Consider the following 25,438-nt stretch of genomic DNA (forward strand, 5'->3'; position numbering starts at 1 on the left):
GAACGTGAAGAACACTTTCTAAATCACCTGCCCCAAATATATATCAATTAGAAACTCCTTCCCCTAATTCAAAATGAAAAGTTTTACATTCACAGAACAATCAAACCAAGAGAAACGGCATAGTTTTGGAGGAAAGGTCTGATGTGATAGAGTTGGCAGCACAGTCGGTCCCAGCTGGCCACCATTTAAGGGAGGAAACATCATGTACCAGCCTCTCCATGGGTTATCTGTAATAGACTATAGAAGTACCTCCAGTCATTTTCTATTTTGTTTGTTGAATTAGATTCTGAACGTTGACCATTATTACATTTCTGTATTGGATATTTTTTGGTTTTATTTGTTATATATTTATTTTTTCCACTATGTGTGCCACATTGACAGACTCACCTCTGGTATTTAATAAGCTTTCCTCCACAGCTTGCTTCATCATTCATTGTCCACACTTTCTCTCCCATCTTCTCCACCTTGCCTCTTCTTCGCAGGTCATGAAGTTGCTTATTCACTACTTTTCGTGATTGGCCCATTAGTTAGTTAGCAACTTCCTCCAAACTGCACGCAGACATAAAAATGGTATCCACGAGTTCGTCTGTCTCTGCCAAAATCCTGAGTGAAATAGAGAAGGTGAAGCAGCGATCAGCCTGGTTCCATCAGTCAGGTGCATAAAGTGGTTTAAGAACAGAGTGTATGCCTTTCAACCTTAAATAACACAAACAGCTGAAAAGCAGCTATTCGTTTTATAAGTTATGACTACAGCTATGTGCGGTTAAATGTATTGATCAATTTCATCAGTGTGAAACATGAATACTTGATGCCAGTATTTTCTAAAGTTGTCCCATAGCTAACCTATCGTATCCCTCCAGCCCACAGCTGGCTACAGTAGCCAACCGCAACATGCTCACCTGGTAAGGTCGAATGTCATATAAATAAAGTGTGGAACTTTACATTTATAGACGTCGGATTTCGTCTTACCTTCCAGATGATGGATTTCGTTTTACCTTCCAGATGATGGATTTCGTCTTACCTTCCAGATGATATGACTTGCTATCGTTTTCTTTTCGGTCATGCCTAGAAGGGATCCAGCTTTTGTCAAATGTAGGTCAAAAGTAGATACTTTTTTTTGCATTTTAGCTAACCCGAACTCTTTTCCTAATTCTCATAACCTGTCACGTTTACTCTCCTAACCTTCTGCGTAAATTCTCCTAAACCTGCTTCGAAAAGTCAATTCTGACAAAAGCTGGATCCCTTCTAGCATTACCCTTCTGTTCTTAGAGCTTGTAGTCCTAAAACCAGGAAATGAGTTACCTCTGGTTCGTTCAGCCACCCCTGGGGAAAATGAATGGGGAAAGAATAACGCCAGAAAGAAGGTCTGAGGTTAACACAGGCTAAGGAGATCTTATACGTTTTGTCCTATTAGATAATAACAGTCAGCTAACATGACCTTTATGAATTATGAAGCCTTTATGTGCTTTTTATGTTTTTATTTTTTACAAATTCTAAAAAATTCACAAAAAGTGACGTTAGCTGATGAAGATTATCCCGTTTATTTTCTCCATAGGATTTGTCCAAAGTACCATGGCGGGGTTAGTGCCTACAAAAAGACGCCATTACTATTTCTCTCTATAACGTCCTGTAGATCATTTCGTTTTCGATTCGCCTGAAAACGGTACTGAAACTGATGGAAACTCAGCCTGTGACTATCCTGAACAGCCGCTAGTGGTCGCTATTGACCGTTAAACAGTGACCACTAGCGGCTGTTCAGGTTTCCTCTTACTCAGCCATGATCACTGTCAATTATTGAAAACGATTCTAGTTTTATTTTAGGCAAAGTTCCACTTTTATTACTTAGGCATTTTATTTAACTCAAAATAGGACATAGAATATGATTAACACATGTGTTCTTATCAAACAGGGCTACCTGCTTTTCACAATCCCCAAATCGAGAACAAATTCAAGAAAACGCACAGTATTATATAGAGCCATTGTTGCATGGAACTCCCTTCCATCTCATATTGCTCAAATGAACAACAAACCTGTTAAAAAAGTTCTGTATTACGTCATGTTTCATGTTCTGTGTGGACCCCAGGAAGAGTAGCTGCTGCTTTTGCAACAGCTAATGGGGATCCTAATAAAATACAAATCTTTTGTCAGTATATTACATTTATTTTTCAAAGCCCATCTAATCAACAGTATAACTTTCAAACATTCATAACGTTCCTGTCCATTTAAGAAAATCACATCATATATTACTTCCTGTTAATCTATTCTGCTTTATCTATCTATACCTATAGCTGTTAATAACTTCAGTAGTCTACAGTACATAACATCCAGTAGTCTACAGTACATAACATCCAGTAGTCTACAGTACATAACATCCAGTAGTCTACAGTACATAACATCCATTAGGCTACAGTACATAACATCCAGTAGCCTACAGTACATAACATCCAGTAGCCTACAGTACATAACATCCAGTAGTCTACAGTACATAACATACAGTAGCCTACAGTACATAACATACCGTAGCCTACAGTACATAACATACCGTAGCCTACAGTACATACCATACAGTAGCCTACAGTACATAACATACAGTAGCCTACAGTACATACCATACAGTAGCCTACAGTACATAACACAGTAGCCTACAGTACATAACATACCATAGCCTACAGTACATACAGTAGCCTACAGTACATAACATACCATAGCCTACAGTACATAACATACAGTAGACTACAGTACATACCGTAGCCTACAGTACATAACATACCGTAGCCTACAGTACATAACATACCGTAGCCTACAGTACATAACATACCGTAGCCTACAGTACCTAACATACAGTAGCCTACAGTACCTAACAAACAGTAGCCTACAGTACATAACATAGCCCACAGTACATAACATACCGTAGCCCACAGTACATACCATAGCCTACAGTACATAACATAGAGTAGCCTACAGTACATAACATACAGTAGCCTACAGTACATAACATACCGTAGCCTACAGTACATAACATACCGTAGCCTACAGTACATAACATACCATAGCCTACAGTACATACAGTAGCCTACAGTACATAACATACCGTAGCCTACAGTACATAACATACCATAGCCTACAGTACATACCGTAGCCTACAGTACATAACATACCGTAGCCTACAGTACCTAACATACCGTAGCCTACAGTACCTAACATACCGTAGCCTACAGTACATAACATACCATAGCCTACAGTACATAACATACCATAGCCTACAGTACATAACATACCGTAGCCTACAGTACATAACATACAGTAGCCTACAGTACCTAACATACCGTAGCCTACAGTACCTAACATACAGTAGCCTACAGTACATAACATACCGTAGCCTACAGTACATAACATACAGTAGCCTACAGCACATAACATCCAGTAGCCTACAGTACATAACATACCGTAGCCTACAGTACATAACATCCAGTAGCCTACAGTACATAACATCCAGTAGCCTTGAGTACATAACATCCAGTAGTCTACAGTACATAACACACAGTAGCCTACAGTACATAACATCCAGTAGCCTACAGTACATAACATCCAGTAGCCTACAGTACATAACATCCAGTAGCCTACAGTACATAACATCCAGTAGTCTACAGTACATAACACACAGTAGCCCACAGTACATAGCATCCAGTTGCCTACAGTACATAACATCCAGTAGCCTACAGTACATAACATACCGTAGCCTACAGTACATAACATACCGTAGCCTACAGTACATAACATACCGTAGCCTACAGTACATAACACACAGTAGCCTACAGTACATAACATCCAGTAGCCTTGAGTACATAACATCTAGTAGTCTACAGTACATGACACACAGTAGCCTACAGTACATAACATCCAGTAGCCTTGAGTACATAACATCCAGTAGTCTACAGTACATAACACACAGTAGCCTACAGTACATAACACCCAGTAGCCTACAGTACATAACATCCAGTAGCCTACAGTACATAACATCCAATAGCCTTGAGTACATAACATCCAGTAGTCTACAGTACATAACACACAGTAGCCTACAGTACATAACATCCAGTAGCCTTGAGTACATATCATCCAGTAGCCTACAGTACATAACACACAGTAGTCTACAGTACATAACATCCAGTAGCCTACAGTACATACCATCCAGTAGCCTACAGTACATAACATCCAGTAGCCTACAGTACATAACATCCAGTAGCCTACAGTACATAACATCCAGTAGCCTACAGTACATACCATCCAGTAGCCTACAGTACATAACATCCAGTAGTCTACAGTACATAACACCCAGTAGCCTACAGTACATAACATCCAGTAGCCTACAGTACATAACATACAGTAGCCTACAGTACATAACATACCATAGCCTACAGTACATAACATACAGTAGCCCACAGTACATAACATAACATAGCCTACAGTACATAACATACAGTAGCCTACAGTACATAACATACCATAGCCTACAGTACATAACATACCATAGCCTACAGTACATAACATACCGTAGCCTACAGTACATAACATCCAGTAGCCTACAGTACATAACATACCATAGCCTACAGTACATAACATACCATAGCCTACAGTACATAACATACCGTAGCCTACATACCATGGTGTATAGTACCACCAATAACATTAAGGACCAGGTACTCTTTGTAAAATAACACTAAGGTTTCAACAAGGGACTTGTCCCCTTTATAGTCAGTAAACTACTTATTCATGGTTATAACGGAAACTACATTCAGATTAATGTAAGTTATTTGCGTAGAGCTTCCTGTTGGTTGATTCTGATACTTTTCTAGTGGGAAACTCGGGTATCATCTTTCAACAATGAGTTTCCAAGTCGAACATTTCTGAGTTCCGACATGTCATGAATGCAGCAATAATTACATTTTGAACTGATAAACTATCCTGGATTCTGCTGGGACTTAGAGTTCATTACAATATACTGTTTAAAGACAGATCCAGTGAAAACACATGATTTGTGACACATTCAAAGTCTGTATAATACAGTTGAAATTCAGATAGTTCTGTTGTTTTGTTGGATGTTCAGGGCCTGCATTCACAGCTCTCAGAGTAGAAAGCTGATCTGGGATCATATCATTGTGTTGTCTTGTTGGATGTTCAGGGCCTGCATTCACAGCTCTCAGAGTAGAAAGCTGATCTGGGATCATATCATTGTGTTGTCTTGTTGGATGTTCAGGGCCTGCATTCACAGCTCTCAGAGTAGAAAGCTGATCTGGGATCATATCATTGTGTTGTCTTGTTGGATGTACAGGGCCTGCATTCACAGCTCTCAGAGTAGAAAGCTGATCTGGGATCATATCATTGTGTTGTCTTGTTGGATGTTCAGGGCCTGCATTCACAGCTCTCAGAGTAGAAAGCTGATCTGGGATCATATCATTGTGTTGTCTTGTTGGATGTTCAGGGCCTGCATTCACAGCTCTCAGAGTAGAAAGCTGATCTGGGATCATATCATTGTGTTGTCTTGTTGGATGTTCAGGGCCTGCATTCACAGCTCTCAGAGTAGAAAGCTGATCTGGGATCATATCATTGTGTTGTCTTGTTGGATGTTCAGGGCCTGCATTCACAGCTCTCAGAGTAGAAAGCTGATCTGGGATCATATCATTGTGTTGTCTTGTTGGATGTTCAGGGCCTGCATTCACAGCTCTCAGAGTAGAAAGCTGATCTAGGATCAATTGTGCATTTTATATCACAATTAATACTATTCTGAGACCCTTTATGAATACGACTGACTGTCTTTAGATGGTCATGTTGTCTTGATGGAAGTTGTTATCCCTGGTCGGAACAAAACACTGGTTCAGTTTTGTTTTCAGCTGCCTGGCATCTGGTCTCTCCTCTGGGTTGGCACACAGCATCCACTGTATCACCTTGTTCTGTAACACAACCACCCACAGCATCCACTGTATCACCTTGTTCTGTAACACAACCACCCACAGCATCCACTCTAACACAACCACCCACAGCATCAACTGTATCACCTTGTTCTGTAACACAACCACCCACAGCATCCACTCTAACACCTTGTTCTGTAACACAACCACCCACAGCATCCACTCTAACACCTTGTTCTGTAACACAACAACCCACAGCATCCACTCTAACACAACCACCCACAGCATCCACTCTAACACAACCACCCACAGCATCCACTCTAACACAACCACCCACAGCATCAACTGTATCACCTTGTTCTGTAACACAACCACCCACAGCATCCACTCTAACACCTTGTTCTGTAACACAACCACCCACAGCATCCACTCTAACACCTTGTTCTGTAACACAACAACCCACAGCATCCACTCTAACACAACCACCCACAGCATCCACTCTAACACCTTGTTCTGTAACACAACCACCCACAGCATCAACTGTATCACCTTGTTCTGTAACACAACAACCCACAGCATCCACTCTAACACAACCACCCACAGCATCCACTCTAACACCTTGTTCTGTAACACAACCACCCACAGCATCCACTCTAACACCTTGTTCTGTAACACAACCACCCACAGCATCCACTCTAACACAACCACCCACAGCATCCACTCTAACACAACCACCCACAGCATCAACTGTATCACCTTGTTCTGTAACACAACCACCCACAGCATCCACTCTAACACCTTGTTCTGTAACACAACAACCCACAGCATCCACTCTATCACCTTGTTCTGTAACACAACCACCCACAGCATCCACTCTAACACCTTGTTCTGTAACACAACCACCCACAGCATCCACTCTAACACAACCACCCACAGCATCCACTCTAACACAACCACCCACAGCATCCACTCTAACACAACCACCCACAGCATCCACTCTAACACAACCACCCACAGCATCAACTGTATCACCTTGTTCTGTAACACAACCACCCACAGCATCCACTCTAACACCTTGTTCTGTAACACAACAACCCACAGCATCCACTCTATCACCTTGTTCTGTAACACAACCACCCACAGCATCCACTCTAACACCTTGTTCTGTAACACAACCACCCACAGCATCCACTCTAACACAACCACCCACAGCATCAACTGTATCACCTTGTTCTGTAACACAACCACCCACAGCATCCACTCTAACACAACCACCCACAGCATCCACTCTAACACCTTGTTCTGTAACACAACAACCCACAGCATCCACACTTTTGACATGTTCTAAAATATGTTTTCAACCAAATACATGTATGTGTACCTCTAAGGGGAACTGCGTGTCGAACTGTTGAGGAAACACCTTGCTTCTGACATCATCCCAGACCTAAACAAGGAATACATACAGTTATGATATGGTACATTCTGGTTGTAGGCCTACAGTCCATTATAGTTCAAGAGTATACTACATCAAAGTAATTGACATACAGGGCCTTCAGAAAGTATTCACACCCTTTCACTTTTTCCATGTTTTGTTGCGTTACAAAGTGAGATTAAAATGGATTTAATTGTCATTTTTTTTGTCAACGATCTACACAAAATACTCTGTAATGTCAAAGAGGAAGAATTCAAATTTTTTTTGTTTGTTTATGAATGGAAAATACATTTACATTTTAGTCATTTAGCAGACGCTCTTATCCAGAGCGACTTACAGTTAGTGAGTGCATACATTATTTTTCATACTGACATGAGACATGAGGGGTGGGATGTGTGTTCTGGGTGACGGGTCCACCCAGTGTCAGAACAACATGCTGACTAGTGAGTTGGCTGGCTGTGGACATCTTTTTTTGTCCTGTTACTGTGCTACATTTGGACATGCTTAAATTACCCTCTTTTCCTAGCTGTGGTTAGTTAGTTAGTATATTACCGTAGCTGTATATCAGACGAGGCTAGCTACTCCTGAAACTCACAGCCAGAGCTAAACGCCACCAGCAGCCTAGCCAATGCCGCGCAGCTAGCTAACCGTTTATTCATTAAATCAGACTCAGTCACTCTTCAAACGAGAAAGTTTAAAATTACAAAAACTGCCCTAACACCATTATCGTTATACTACCATATGAGAGTTAAAAAATTCCTTGACGGCTGGTGAAGCAAGGATGAATGGTGGCTTTGAAAGGTGGTTCTGAGGAGTGCAGGGCAAGGTTGGTTAATGTCGTAGTAAATATAATTTGTCGTAGTAAATATAAAATGTTATAGATTGGTCTGACTAAAATGTTGTGCAAGACCCATTTGTGTTAGGAGCTTGTTTTCAATAAATGCTGTTCCAGGTCAGAGAACAAAGGACAGAGGAGAACACCATATCTTGTCACCAGATGGCCTAGTCTTGCAGGAATGCGATAACAGGACAACACCCCCACCTCCGGCCATAAACCACCAGTTACTCCCCACGAGTTCCCTGGACACACACCAATATTTCATTTTCACGCACACTCATTCTCAACTCCCCACGAGTTCCCTGGACACACACAGACATTTCACTGCACGCACACTCAAACTCACTCCCCTGTCTACTGGTCGGGTGCCAAGGGCAGAGGACTCTGCCGTGCACCAATGGGGCATCTGCTCTGGACAGAGCAGACCCGCCTCCTACGCCTCGGGAACCAATCAAGGGACTAGAAGAAGGACCCCTTCCTTTATGTTACATTGTATAAAGTAATGCTGTAAACTCTGTTTAAACATCCTTCTCAACTGTCTCCATAAGAGGCAATTGATTGGGTCCATGCATGTAGCTTGAGCAGGACAAGATATCTCTGTTTTAATAAACTGCCTTTTGCTTAAACCTAATTCCACTCTGTCCAGCGTCGTTGGTTTGTACTCCCTCTCCATATCTTAGAACACCAACATTAACCTTTTCAGCAGGGGAGGCCTGGTTGTCATAGCCCTCAGCTGGAGTAGCAGGTTGCTAGTGGCATAGCTGGGTAGCACAAGGACTGGTAATCATAGATGCATTGTGGGTATGGGGGACGGGACGGGACGGGACGGGACGGGACGAGTATTATGGCGGCCAGAGGGTAGATCAGGGTGACGGCAAATTGAACCACGAGCTCTTCTTTAGCATCCACCTTGATCTGAGAGATTGCACTGTAAGCATAGGCAGCTATCTTGGACACCTGTTGTACATCCGAGTCTGGCACCAGATCACTAGCGAGCACTTGGTGCGGCTGGCTGGTGAGGGAAGGGAAGGGAGAGGGAGGGGCTTCTTCTGAGACAGACTGTTACTCAACAAAGGCCAGTTTTGTACTGTATAGCCGAGCTTTGTCCATGTACTCATGCTGCCGAGCTTTGGCCATGTACTCATGCTGCCGAGCTTTGGCCATGTACTCATACTGCCGAGCTTTGTCCATGTACTCATACTGCCGAGCTTTGTCCATGTACTCATGCTGCCGAGCTTTGGCCATGTACTCATGCTGCCGAGCTTTGGCCATGTACTCATACTGCCGAGCTTTGTCCATGTACTCATACTGCCGAGCTTTGTCCATGTACTCATGCTGCCGAGCTTTGGCCATGTACTCATGCTGCCGAGCTTTGGCCATGTACTCATACTGCCGAGCTTTGTCCATGTACTCATGCTGCCGAGCTTTGGCCATGTACTCATACTGCCGAGCTTTGTCCATGTACTCATACTGCCGAGCTTTGTCCATGTACTCATGCTGCCGAGCTTTGGCCATGTACTCATGCTGCCGAGCTTTGGCCATGTACTCATGTTGCTCCATGCCTTGAGAGTCTGCCGCCGAGACGTCGATGATGTTCACGGCTGTCTTGGTAAGGATGGATGTGAGTAAGGCCTGTTCGTCTGTGCGGGCTGAGGGTACTCTGGCGGAGCTCCATTCTGTGCCGTTGAGGGGCTTGCTGTCGGGGTTCGGGTGGGGGGGATCAGCGGCTTACGCTCATCAGGGTCCCTGTTCTCCGTGGCATGTCTCTTGGTTTCCTCAGGAACAGTGATCTGTGCAGTCTGGCTGCTGAGGGAGATGCAGACATCCAGAACAACTTCTGCAAGAGTCCATATGGTGAGTGATATGTGTATGGCATTGGGTTACACTTTACACAAAGACTTATAGAGGTCTATAACGTGTTTACATGTGTTTACAGACATGTATTTCTGTGTTTCCTCTCTCAGCCTTTAAACTGCGTATCGGGAGTGTGTCTGTGGAGGGGGGTGACTGCAAATGTCCTCTCAAATAAAACACTAATATATCTTGATTAGATAAGTATTCAACCCCCTGAGTCAATACATGTTAGAATCACCTTTGGCAGCGATTACAGCTGTGAGTCTTTCTGGGTAAGTCTCTAAGAGCTTTGCACACCTGGATTGTACAATATTTGCACATTATTCTTTTAAAAATAATTCAAGCTCTGTCAACTTCTTTGATGATCATTGCTAGACAGCCATTTTCAAGTCTTGTCATAGATTTTCAAGGCAATTTAAGTCAAAACTGTAACTAGGCCACTCAGGAACATTCAGTGTCATATTGGTTAGCAACTCCAGTCTATATTTGGCCTTGTGTTTTAGGTTATTGTCCTGCTGAAAGGTGAACTCATCTCCCAGTGTCTGGTGGAAAGCAGACTGAACCAGGTTTTCCTCTAGGATTTTGCCTGTGCTTAGCTCTATTCCATGTATTTTTATCCTAAAAAATCTATAGTCCTTGCCAATGACAAGCATACCCATAACAAGATGCAGCCACCACCATGCTTGAAAATATGAAGAGTGGTACTTAGTTATGTCTTGTGTTGGATTTTCCCCAAACACAACGCTTTGTATTCAGGACAAAAAGTGAATTTCTTTTTTGCAGTATTACTTTAGTGCCTTATTGCAAACAGGATGCATGTTTTGGAATATTTTAATTATGTACAGGCTTCCTTCTTTTCACTCAGTCAATTAGGTTAGTATTGTGGAGTAACTACAATGTTGTTGATCCAGAGTTTTCTCCTATCACAGCCATTAAACTCTGTATGATTTAAAATCACCACTGGCCTCATCGTGAAATCCCAGAGCGGTTTCCTTCCTCTCTGGCAACTGAGTTAGGAAGGGCGCCTGTATCTTTATAGTGACTGAGTGTATTGATACACCATCCAAAGTGTAATTAATAACTTCACCATGCTCAAAGGGATATTCAATGTCTGCTTTTTTTTTTTTTTTTTTTACCCATCTACCAAAAGGTGCCCTTCTTTGCGAGGTATTGGAAAACCTCCCTGGTCTTTGTGTTTGAATCTATGCTTGAAATTCTCTGCTCGACTTAGGGACCTTACAGATAATTGTATGTGTGGGGTACAGAGATGGGGTAGTCATTTAAAAATCATGTTAAACACTATTATTGGACACAGTGTGAGTCTAGGCAACTTATTATGTGGCTTGTTAAGCACATTTGTACTCCTGAACTTATTTAGGCTTGCCATAACAAAGGAGTTGAATACTTATTGACTCAAGACATTTCAGCCTTTCATTTTTAATTAATTTGTAAACATTTCTAAAAACATAATTCCACTTTGACATTATGGGGTATTGTGTGTAGATCAGTGACACAGAATCTAAATTTAACGTCATTTTAAATTCAGGCTGTAACCCATCAAAATGTGGAAAAAGGCCAGGGGGTGTGAATACTTTCTGAATGCATTGCAGACCCTATATGACTATGATATATACTATCTTAATGAATCTTTCCTTGATTCCTTCCATCAAAAGTCATTGTCGCAGTCACCTTTGATTTCTCCATTCCAGACAGGTTCCAGAGCAGTTCAAAGTAGATCAGACCCAACGCAAATATGTCCACTTTTCTGTCATAAGAGGTCTGGTTCCTCTGTTGACACAGATTGGACATTGCATAACACTCATTAGACATGTTTAACCTTTTACTGCAGTGTTTCTTGGTAGTCTTAAACAAATCTACTTTGAAACAAAAGTATACACCTCACACACACGTATATTATAGTATTAGCTGTAGTATTAGTTACATATAGTATTAGATGTAGTATTAGTTACTTTTAGTATTAGCTGTAGTATTAGTTACGTATAGTATTAGCTGTAGTATTAGTTACTTATAGTATTAGCTGTAGTATTATATACTTATAGTATTAGCTATAGTATTAGGTACGTATAGTATTAACTGTAGTATTAGTTACTTATAGTATTAGCTGTAGTATTAGATACGTATAGTATTAGCTGTAGTATTAGTTACTTATAGTATTAGCTGTAGTATTACTTACTTATAGTATTAGCTGTAGTATTAGTTACTTATAGTATTCAATGTAGTATTAGTTACTTATAGTATTAGCTGTAGTATTAGTTACTTATAGTATTAGCTGTAGTATTACTTACTTATAGTATTATCTGTAGTATTAGTTACTTATAGTATTCAATGTAGTATTAGTTACTTATAGTATTAGCTGTACAGTAATAGATGTATTATTAGTTTGCTATAGTATTAGCTGTAGTATTAGTTATAGTATTAGCTGTATCATTAGTTACTTATAGTATTAGTTGTAGTATTAGTTATAGTATTAGCTGTATTATTAGTTATTTGTAGTATTAGCTGTAGTATTAGTTATTTATAGTATTAGCTGTTGTATTAGTTAGTTATAGTAATAGCTGTATTATTAGTTACTTATAGTATTAGCTGTAGTATTAGTTACTTATAGTATTAGCTGTAGTATTAGTTAGTTATAGTATTTGCTGTAGTATTAGTTAGTTATAGTATTATATGTAGTATTAGTTACTTATAGTATTTGCTGTAGTATTAGTTAGTTATAGTATTAGCTGTAGTATTAGTTAGTTAAAGTATTAGCTGTAGTATTAGCTACTTATAGTATTAGTTACTTATAGTATTAGCTGTAGTATTAGTTAGTTAGTTAGTTATAGTATTAGCTGTAGTATTAGTTACTTATAGTATTAGCTGTAGTATTAGTTACTTATAGTATTAGCTGTAGTATTTGTTACTTATAGTATTAGCTGTGGTATTAGTTATTTATAGTATTAGCTGTAGTATTGGTTACTTATAGTATTATCTGTAGTATTAGTTACATATAGAATTAGCTGTAGTATTAGTTACTTATAGTATTAGCTGTAGTATTAGTTACTTATAGTATTAGATGTAGTATTAGTTACTTATAGTATTAGCTGTAGTATGTGTTACTTATAGTATTAGCTGTAGTATTTGTTACTTATACTATTCGCTGTAGTATTAGTTACTTATAGTATTATATGTAGTATTAGCTACTTATAGTATTAGCTGTAGTATTAGTTACTTATAGTATTAGATGTAGTATTAGTTACTTATAGTATTAGCTGTAGTATTAGTTAGTTATAGTATTAGCTGTAGTATTAGCTACTTATAGTATTAGCTGTAGTATTTGTTACTTCTAGTATTGTATCTAGTTTTAGTCTTATTTTAGTCCTAATGAGTCCTATCCAGAGCCAAAACCCAAAGTCTAACTCTAAACCAGCGTTTCCCAAACTCGGTCCTCGGGACCCCAAGGGTGCACATTTTGGTTTTTGCCCTAACACTACACATCTGATTCAAATGATCAAAGCTTGATGATTCGTTCATTATTTGAATCAGCTGTGTAGTGTTAGTGCAAAAGCCAAAACGTGCACCCCTTGGGTCCTGAGGACCGAGTTTGGGAAACCCTGGTATAGTGCACATTTTGTAGGTGCTGGAGAGCAATAAAAATGTAAACGACGTCATAATTTCTGATTGAATATCATCTCCACAAAGGAACTCTGGAGCTCTGTCAGAGTGACCATCGGGTTCTTGGTCACCTCCCTGACCAAGGCCCTTCTCCCCTGATTGCTCAGTTTGGCCGGGCGGCCAGCTCTAGGAAGAGTCTTGGTGGTTCCAAACTTCTTCCATTTAAGAATGATGGAGGCCACTGTGTTCTTGGGGACCTTCAATGCTGCAGAAATGGTTTGGTACCCTTCCCCAGATCTGTGCCTCGACACAATCCTGTCTCGGAGCTCTTCGGACAATTCTTTCGACATTACATTTGTGACCTCATGGCTTGTTTTTTGCTCTGACATTTTTTTAAACATTTGAGTCATTTAGCAGACGCTCTTATCCAGAGCGACTTACAGTTATTGGGTGCATACATTTTTCATACATGCACTGTCAACTGTGGGACCTTATATAGACAGGTGTTTGCCTTTCCAAATCATGTCCAATCAATTGAATTTACCACAGGTGGACTCCAATCAAGTTGCAGAAACATCTCAAGGTCCTCTGTAGCTCAGCTGGTAGAGCATGGCACTTGTAACGCCAAGGTAGTGGGTTCGATCCCCGGGACCACCCATACACAAAAATGTATGCACACATGACTGTAAGTCGCTTTGGATAAAAGCGTCTGCTAAATGGCATATTATTATGATAAATGGAAACAAGATGCACCTGAGCTCAATTTCGAGTCTCATTGCAAAGGGTCTGAATACTTATGTAAAAATGAGATTTCAGTTATTTATTTTTAATACATTTGCAACAATTTCTAAAAGCCTGTTTTCACTTTGTCATTATGGGGTATTGTGTGTAGATTGATGAGGAAACATTTTTATTTAATCAATTTTAGAATAAGGCTGTAACGTAACAAAATGGGGGATAAAAGCAAGGGGTCTGAATACTTTCTGAATGCATAATATGACATTTGAAATGTCTTTATTCCTTTGGAACTTGTATGAGTGTAATGTTTACTGTTCATTTTTTATTGTTTATTTCACATTTGTTTATTATCTATTTCACTTGCGTTGGCAATGTTAACATATGTTTCCCATGCCAATAAAGCCCCTTAGAGAGAGAGAGAGAGAGAGAGAGAGAGAGAGAGAGAGAGAGAGAGAGAGAGAGAGAGAGAGAGAGAGAGAGAGAGAGAGAGAGAGAGAGAGAGACTACCTATGAATAAAGGGGTTATAAATGGTTTATGGAGAAACTTTGAAATAATTTTGAGGTTTTTGCCCTCATTATTCCCAAGTCACAGAAAGCCTTCAGGGTGGTCTGTTTCAGTGCCTTCAATAAGTATTCATACCCCTTGACTTATTCCACATTTTGTTGTGTTACAGCCTGAATTCAAAATGGATTCAAATGATATTTTTTCTCACCCATCTACACACAATACCCCATAATGACAAAGTGAAAACATGTTTTTATAAATGTTTGCTAATAAGTTGAAAATTAAATACAGAAATATCTCATTCACATAAGTATTCACAGCCCTGAGTCAATACCTTGTAGAAACACCTTTGGCAACGATTACAGCTGTGAGTCTCAAAGAGCTTCCAATTGAGCCGACATATGCAGCGTTTACCGTGAATTCAGTCTCTGCAAATGCAAGAACGTTTCCTTTTAATTTCAATTGCGTTGTAGCGCTGAACCTCCGCAATACGGATTGAATCGAGCTCTTAGCAATCCCTACAAGATTTTGCGGGGATTGTTGGTGATATTTGCTGGCAAAAATGCTTGATTTTGAACAAGTTGTTGACTTGTGGCTTGATTCAACCATATTGTGTGGTGATTGGTTTAAATTGTAAGCCCTGTTTTTGTACTGCGTTGATGGGTCTGTTTTATGCAATAATATTGCGATGATTTGACTGTTTTATGCAGGAAAAAGTGGGTGATTGGTCAGATATGCATGTCCTTGCATAATATGCAGGAAATTGTTGATTTACGCCTCTGAAACTTGATATTTTAATAAAGCTGTGGTGATTAAGATTTATTTCCAAGTGGTCTCAGGAACCAAACCCTTCATCGACCGTCTTGACTACTTCGCGATTGCATGATGCAGACAAAAAAAGCCTTAATTGAGAGGAGGGGAGGCTATGCTTGGTTTTTAATCAAATAAAACAAAATGTGAAAAAACATGAGTTTTTTATGTTTCTAAATATGAAGTATACAGGCACCAAAAGCACATTAGGCTACTCTTGTTCCATGCGCATATGGGTAGTGTGCATCACGGCTGGATAGGCTGCGTTTCTCTGTCAAAAATCACGCCATAACCAACTGCATTACCGCTAAAATCAGCTTTTGGTTGGTCTTAAATATCCCTATCAGCGCTGCGTGAAATTAGTACTTTGGATCATGATTTTAAGGACACACCTCAAATATTTCCACGCCGCCCATCTGAGCACAAGCGAGGTAAATCTCCGAACCTGGCGCCAGGGCTGGAAAATGCCAGTTTTTACACGACGAAATGTCAAACTAACGTGCGTTTGACGCTGGCGTTGCCTTAACGCCAGCCGAAAATACAGCCCCACGTCTAAATACAGCCCCAAGCACTATAATTGCTCCCTGTAAGGTTTAATACAGACAAGGCAACTTTGACTATGGAGGGTTTTACGCACATCCAAACTTTTCACAGGAGCTGGATAAAAATCCAATATAAAGAGAAAGTGGGAATGTCCACTAGGTTATACTGCTCACAAATGTAATGTTTTATAAACATCATGGAACCATTTTACAGATCATATTTGCATTCGAGCCATGTAGCCTACGCTCTCACCATGAACCCATGGAGGGTGAATATTTCTAATAAGTTTGGTTTTTAATCAAATTGAAAGGAAAAACAACCAATCTGCTTTTTAAACCAACAACAACATTTCTAAGTAGGATCGGGTCAGAAGCATACATCACTTCTCTGGTTCCATGGCACCCTGTGTACATGTAATCCTAAATGTCTTAACCATAACATTCACACATCTATACAAACTACTAGGCTACTGTCAGTTCTATGGCAAGACCTGAAAATGGTTGTCAAGCAATGATCAACAACCAAAATGACAGAGCTTGAAGTATTTTGAAAAGAATAATGGGCAAATGTTGCACAAGCCAGGTGTGGAAAACTCTTAGAGACTCACATCTGTCATAGTGGCCAAAAGCAAAAGTGCGTCTACAAAGTACTGACTCAGGGGTGTGAATACTTATGTGAATTCAATATTTCAATATTTCATTTTTCAATTAATCAGCAAACATTTATAAAAACATGTTTTCACTTTGTTATTATGGGGTATTGTGTGTAGATGGGTGAGAAAAAATATCATTTGAATCCATTTTGAATTCAGGCTGGAACACAACAACAAAATGTGGAATAAGTCAAGGGGTATGAATACTTATTGAAGGCACTGAAACAGACCACCCTGAAGGCTCTCTGTGACTTGGGAATAATGAGGGCAAAAACCTCAAAATTATTTCAAAGTTTCTCCATAAACCATTTATAACCCCTTTATTCATAGGTTCTCTCTCTCTCTCTCTCTCTCTCTCTCTCTCTCTCTCTCTCTCTCTCTCTCTCTCTCTCTCTCTCTCTCTCTCTCTCTCTCTCTCTCTCTCTCTCTCTCTCTCTCTCTCTCTCTCTCTCTCTCTCTCTCTCTCTCTCTCTCTCTCTCTCTCTCTCTCTCTCTCTCTCTCTCTCTCTCTCTTTCTATTTAAGGGGCTTTATTGGCATGGGAAACATATGTTAACGTTGCCAAAGCAAGTGAAATAGATAATAAACAAATGTGAAATAAACAATAAAAAATGAACAGTAAACATTACACTCACACAAGTTCCAAAGGAATAAAGACATTTCAAATGTCATATTATGCATTCAGAAAGTATTCAGACCCCTTGCTTTTATCCCCCATTTTGTTACGTTACAGCCTTATTCTAAAATTCATTAAATAAAAATGTTTCCTCATCAATCTACACACAATACCCCATAATGACAAAGTGAAAACAGGTTTTTAGAAATTGTTGCAAATGTATTAAAAATAAATAACTGAAATCTCATTTTTACATAAGTATTCAGACCCTTTGCAATGAGACTCGAAATTGAGCTCAGGTGCATCTTGTTTCCATTTATCATAATAATATGCCATTTAGCAGACGCTTTTATCCAAAGCGACTTACAGTCATGCGTGCATACATTTTTGTGTATGGGTGGTCCCGGGGATCGAACCCACTACCTTGGCGTTACAAGTGCCATGCTCTACCAGCTGAGCTACAGAGGACCTTGAGATGTTTCTGCAACTTGATTGGTGTCCACCTGTGGTAAATTCAATTGATTGGACATGATTTGGAAAGGCAAACACCTGTCTATATAAGGTCCCACAGTTGACAGTGCATGTATGAAAAATGTATGCACCCAATAACTGTAAGTCGCTCTGGATAAGAGCGTCTGCTAAATGACTCAAATGTTTAAAAAAATGTCAGAGCAAAAAACAAGCCATGAGGTCACAAATGTAATGTCGAAGGAATTGTCCGAAGAGCTCCGAGACAGGATTGTGTCGAGGCACAGATCTGGGGAAGGGTACCAAACCATTTCTGCAGCATTGAAGGTCCCCAAGAACACAGTGGCCTCCATCATTCTTAAATGGAAGAAGTTTGGAACCACCAAGACACTTCCTAGAGCTGGCCGCCCGGCCAAACTGAGCAATCAGGGGAGAAGGGCCTTGGTCAGGGAGGTGACCAAGAACCCGATGGTCACTCTGACAGAGCTCCAGAGTTCCTTTGTGGAGATGATATTCAATCAGCTGCCTCTGTCATATTCTAGAATGATATTGAATAGGCTACAGCCGTCATATTCTAGAATTATATTCAATAGGCTACATCTGTCATATTCTAGAATGATATTCAATAGGCTATATCTGTCATCTTCTAGAATGATATTCAATAGGCTACATCTGTCATATTCTAGAATGATATTCATTACGCTACATTTGTCATATTCTAGAATGATATTCAATAGGCTACATCTGTCATATTCTAGAATGATATTCAATAGGCTACATCTGTCATATTCTAGAATGATATTGAATAGGCTACAGATGTCATATTCTAGAATGATATTCAATAGGCTACATCTGTCATATTGTAGAATGATATTCAATAAGCTACATTTGTCATTGTAGAATGATATTCAATAGGCTACTGTACATCTGTCATATTCTAGAATTATATTAAATTGTCTACATCTGTCATATTGTAGAATGATATTCAATAAGCTACATTTGTCATTGTAGAATGATATTCAATAGGCTACATCTGTCATATTCTAGAATGATATTCAATAGGCTACATCTGTCATATTCTAGAATTATATTCAATAGGCTACATCTGTCATAACCTAGAATGATATTCAATAGGCTACATCTGTCATAATCTAGAATTATATTCAATAGGCTACATCTGTCATATTCTAGAATGATATTCAATAGGCTACATCTGTCATATTCTAGAATGATATTCAATCTGTCGGTACAAAGGTTAAGAAATTATGACGTCGTTTACATTTTTATTGCTCTCCAGCACCTACAAAATGTGCACTATACCAGGGTTTCCCAAACTCGGTCCTCAGGACCCAAGGGGTGCACGTTTTGGCTTTTGCACTAACACTACACAGCTGATTCAAATAATGAACGAATCATCAAGCTTTGATCATTTGAATCAGATGTGTAGTGTTAGGGCAAAAACCAAAATGTGCACCCTTGGGGTCCCGAGGACCGAGTTTGGGAAACGCTGGTTTAGAGTTAGACTTTGGGTTCGTGGCTCTGGATAGGACTCATTAGGACTAAAATAAGACTAAAACTACAGCTAATACTATAAGTAACTAATACTACAGCTAATACTATAAGTAGCTAATACTACAGCTAATAATATAAGTAATTAATACTACAGCTAATACTATAAGTAGCTAATACTACAGCTAATACTATAAGTAGCTAATACTACAGCTAATAATATAAGTAATTAATACTACAGCTAATACTATAAGTAACTAATACTACAGCTAATACTATACGTAACTAATACTACAGCTAATACTAAAAGTAACTAATACTACATCTAATACTATATGTAACTAATACTACAGCTAATACTATAAGTAACTAATACTATAGATGTTACTATAAGTAACTAATATTACAGCTAATACTATAAATAACTAAAAATACAGCTAATACTATAACTAATACTACAGCTAATAATACAGCTAATACTATAAGTAACTAATGATACAGCTAATACTATAGCACACTAATACTACAGCTAATACTATACAGCTAATAATATAAGTAAATAATACTACATTGAATACTATAAGTAACTAATACTACAGCTAATACTATAAGTAAGTAATACTACAGCTAATACTATAAGTAACTAATATTACAGCTAATACTATAAGTAACTAATGATACAGCTAATACTATAACTAATACTACAGCTAATAATACAGCTAATACTATAACTAATACTACAGCTAATACTATAAGTAACTAATGATGCAGCTAATACTATAACTAATACTACAGCTAATATTATAGCAAACTAATACTACATCTAATACTATACAGCTAATACTATAAGTAAATAATACTATGGCTAATACTATAAGTAAGTAATACTACAGCTAATAATATAAGTAACTAATACTACAGCTAACACTATTAGTATCTAATACTACATCTAATACTATAAGTAACTAATACTACAGCTAATACTATGCATAACTAATACTACAGCTAATACTATAAGTAACTAATATTACAGCTAATACTATAAATAACTAATAATACAGCTAATAATACATTTACGTCATTTAGCAGACGCTCTTATCCAGAGCGACTTACAGTTAGTGAATACATATTTTTTTATACTGGCCCCCCGTGGGAATCGAACCCACAACCCTGGCGTTGCAAACGCCATGCTCTATCAACTGAGCTACATCCCTGCCGGCCATTCCCTCCCCTACCCTGGACGACGCTGGGCCAATTGTGTCTCCCGGTCGCGGCCGGCTGCGACAGAGCCTGGATTCGAACCAGGATCTCTAGTGGCACAGTTAGCACTGCTATGCAGTGCCTTAGACCACTGCGCCACTCAGGAGTAATGATACAGCTAATACTATAGCAAACTAATACTACATCTAATACTATACAGCTAATACTATAAGTAAATAATACTACATTTAACACTATACGTAACTAATACTACAGCTAATACTATAAGTAAGTAATACTACAGCTAATACTATAAGTAACTAATACTACAGCTAATACTATATTAATCTAATACTACAGCTAATACTATAAGTAACGAATACTACAGCTAATAGTATAACAAAGTAATACTACAGCTAATACTTTACATAACTAATACAGCTACTACAGCTAATACAATAACTAGCTAATACTATATTTAATACTATAAGTAACTAACTAAGACTACTGCTTACGTAAGAACAAATCAAAGTGTGTGTGTGGGGTTGCTACATTGTCCCGCGAATGTCCCACAAATTCATCCTGTTTTCCTGCATTTGGGTATTTTAAATGTGGTCAAGAGCAACTCCCTTTAAAAAGCAACTATTCCTTTTGAAAACCTATGTGGCATCAATATGTCAGAAACAGTTGTTCTAGTTTAAAAATTGACTACAAAGTGTAAATTGGATAATTTAGGTCATACAGCTAATAATACAGCTAATACTATAACTAATACTACAGCTAATACTATACATCTAATACTATAAGTAAATAATACTACATTTAATACTATAAGTATATAATACTACAGCTAATACTATAAGTAACTAATACTACAGCTAACACTATAAGTATCTAATACTACATATAATACTAGAAGTAACTAATACTACAGCTAATACTATACGTAACTAATACTACAGCTAATACTATACGTATCTAATACTACAGCTAATACTATAAGTAACTAATATTACAGCTAATACTATAAGTAACTAATGATACAGCAAATACGATAACTAATACTACAGCTAATACTATAGCAAACTAATACTACATCTAATACTATACATCTAATACTATAAGTAAATAATACTACATTTAATACTATAAGTAGATAATACTACAGCTAATACTATAAGTAACTAATACTACAGCTAACACTATAAGTATCTAATACTACATCTAATACTAGAAGTAACTAATAGTACAGCTAATACTATACGTAACTAATACTACAGCTAATACTATACGTATCTAATACTACAGCTAATACTATAAGTAACTAATATTACAGCTAATACTATAAATAACTAATAATACAGCTAATACTATAACTAATACTACAGCTAATACTATAAGTAACTAATATTACAGCTAATACTATAAGTAACTAATGATACAGTAAATACGATAACTAATACTACAGCTAATACTATAGCAAACTAATACTACATCTAATACTATACAGCTAATACTACAAGTCAATAATACTACATTTCATACTATACGTAACTAATACTACAGCTACTACTATAAGTAAGTAATACTACAGCTAATACTATAAGTAACTAATACTACAGCTAATACTATACGTATCTAATACTACAGCTAACACTATAAGTAACTAATACTACAGCTAATACTATACGTAACTAATACTACAGCTAATACTATAAGTAACTAATACTACATCTAATACTATAAGTAACTAATACTACAGCTAATAGTATAACAAAGTAATACTACAGCTAATACTTTACATAACTAATACTACAACTAATACTATAACTAGCTAATACTATAACTAACTAATACTACAGCTAATACTATAACTAACTAATACTACAGCTAATACTATAACTATCTAATCCTATATTTAATACTATAAGTAACTAACTAAGACTACTGTTTACGTAAGAACAAATCAAAGTGTGTGTGTGGGGTTGTGCTGCCAATGTTTTTATTAATGTAGGCTACATTGTCCCGCGAATGTCCCACAAAATCATCCTGTTTTCCTGCATTTGGGTATTTTAAATGTGGTCAAGAGCAACTGCCTTTAAAAAGCAGCTATTCCTTTTGAAAACGGCCTATGTGGCATCAATATGTCTGAAACAGTTGTTCTAGTTTAAAAATTTACTACAAAGTGTAAATTGGATAATTTAGGTCATAAAGTCAGTCTCGTCTTAAACTGAGTTTGGAACATCCATGCGGTACAAAGGGTAAATGAAGGTTGGGTTTTGATTTGATCATGTCCATTGGCCCACTAACGTGGTGAACAACTGCGGTGATGGCTCTCTATCCAATAGCATAAGAACAAAATCCAACAGTCACGCATTTTTTTACTTGAGGAATACTGCACCAAACACCTTAGGTTGATGTAGAATTGCGCAACTTAAACATCCTCTGCAAAAACGTCAAAATTAATGACAGAATTCTTGATTCATTCTGGGGATTTGAGGAAGTGAAATAGGCTTCTGCGTCTACAGTGTCTCATGTGGGACAAACACCTCCAAGACTGAAATCTCGTTTTTCTAATGAGCAACAGAAAAACACGTACCAATCGGCGTGTTCAGTGGCTCTTTAAGTGTATTTACATGAGTACATATGCACCACGCTAATGGTAAGTATTTTACAAAGTTACTTTTTAGGAAATGTGTATCTAACGGTCGCATGCTAACGCTAACGTCAACACTATGCACTAGCTAGCCTACCATAGGTAGCTAGTTGTTGTTATGTGTTTTTGTTACATTTAATATCTCTTCTATAATTAGTTTGTACAATTAGCACTGTTTATATAAAGTGAATCAGATGTACTGTTGTTGCCTCAACAAGGCATGGGGTGTGTTTAGTTGTTTTGCACAACGCCATCTTTAGAGATAGGGTGGCTAATGTTTGCTAGACCAACACTAACTAGATGGTCGCTAACGTTAGCTAAACAACTTGTAGAAAATACGCTTTATAACACTGTCATGAAGCATTATGACCCTCCTGTGTCACTTTACTTTGACTAAGAAAATACACTTTATGACACTGTCAAGAAGCATTATAACAACAGTTGCCAGAATATGCCTGATATGAAAATGGGGTCGCGGGAAATTTCCCAAATCCTGGTAAAAGAAATGTATACAAAATTATGATATTATACAGTGGGGAAAAAAAGTATTTAGTCAGCCACCAATTGTGCAAGTTCTCCCACTTAAAAATATGAGAGAGGTCTGTAATTTTCATCATAGGTACACGTCAACTATGACAGACAAATTGAGAAAAATTAAATCCAGAAAATCACATTGTAGGATTTTTTATGAATTTATTTGCAAATTATGGTGGAAAATAAGTATTTGGTCACCTACAAACAAGCAAGATTTCTGGCTCTCACAGACCTGTAACTTCTTCTTTAATTGCTCCTCTGTCCTCCACTCGTTACCTGTATTAATGGCACCTGTTTGAACTTGTTATCAGTATAAAAGACACCTGTCCACAACCTCAAACAGTCACACTCCAAACTCCACTATGGCCAAGACCAAAGAGCTGTCAAAGGACACCAGAAACAAAATTGTAGACCTGCACCAGGCTGGGAAGACTGAATCTGCAATAGGTAAGCAGCTTGGTTTGAAGAAATCAACTGTGGGAGCAATTATTAGGAAATGGAAGACATACAAGACCACTGATAATCTCCCTCCATCTGGGGCTCCACGCAAGATCTCACCCCGTGGGGTCAAGATGATCACAAGAACGGTGAGCAAAAATCCCAGAACCACACGGGGGGACCTAGTGAATGACCTGCAGAGAGCTGGGACCAAAGTAACAAAGCCTACCATCAGTAACACACTACGCCGCCAGGGACTCAAATCCTGCAGTGCCAGACGTGTCCCCCTACTTAAGCCAGTACATGTCCAGGCCCGTCTGAAGTTTGCTAGAGTGCATTTGGATGATCCAGAAGAGGATTGGGAGAATGTCATATGGTCAGATGAAACCAAAATAGAACTTTTTTGGTAAAAACTCAACTCGTCGTGTTTGGAGGACAAAGAATGCTGAGTTGCATCCAAAGAACACCATACCTACTGTGAAGCATGGGGGTGGAAACATCATGCTTTGGGGCTGTTTTTCTGCAAAGGGACCAGGACGACTGATCCGTGTAAAGGAAAGAATGAATGGGGCCATGTATCGTGAGATTTTGAGTGAAAACCTCCTTCCATCAGCAAGGGCATTGAAGATGAAACGTGGCTGGGTCTTTCAGCATGACAATGATCCCAAACACACCGCCCGGGCAATGAAGGAGTGGCTTCGTAAGAAGCATTTCAAGGTCCTGGAGTGGCCTAGCCAGTCTCCAGATCTCAACCCCATAGAAAATCTTTGGAGGGAGTTGAAAGTCTGTGTTGCCCAGCGACAGCCCCAAAACATCACTGCTCTAGAGGAGATCTGCATGGAGGAATGGGCCAAAATACCAGCGACAGTGTGTGAAAACCTTGTGAAGACTTATAGAAAACGTTTGACCTGTGTCATTGCCAACAAAGGGTATATAACAAAGTATTGAGAAACTTTTGTTATTGACCAAATACTTATTTTCCACCATAATTTGCAAATAAATTCATAAAAAATCCTACAATGTGATTTTCTGGATTTTTTTTCTCTCATTTTGTCTGTCATAGTTGACGTGTGCCTATGATGAAAATTACAGGCCTCTCTCATCTTTTTAAGTGGGAGAACTTGC

General features: G+C 38.5%; 1 pseudogene; it reads right to left on the reverse strand.

Moving 5' to 3' along the window:
- Positions 1-8,905: 8,905 nt before the first annotated feature.
- On the reverse strand, positions 8,906-11,860 carry LOC121556609 (annotated as a pseudogene).
- Positions 11,861-25,438: the final 13,578 nt, after the last annotated feature.

This window comes from Coregonus clupeaformis, chromosome 1 (genome assembly GCF_020615455.1).
Source record: "Coregonus clupeaformis isolate EN_2021a chromosome 1, ASM2061545v1, whole genome shotgun sequence".
In the NCBI taxonomy this organism is placed as follows: Eukaryota; Metazoa; Chordata; class Actinopteri; order Salmoniformes; family Salmonidae; genus Coregonus; species Coregonus clupeaformis.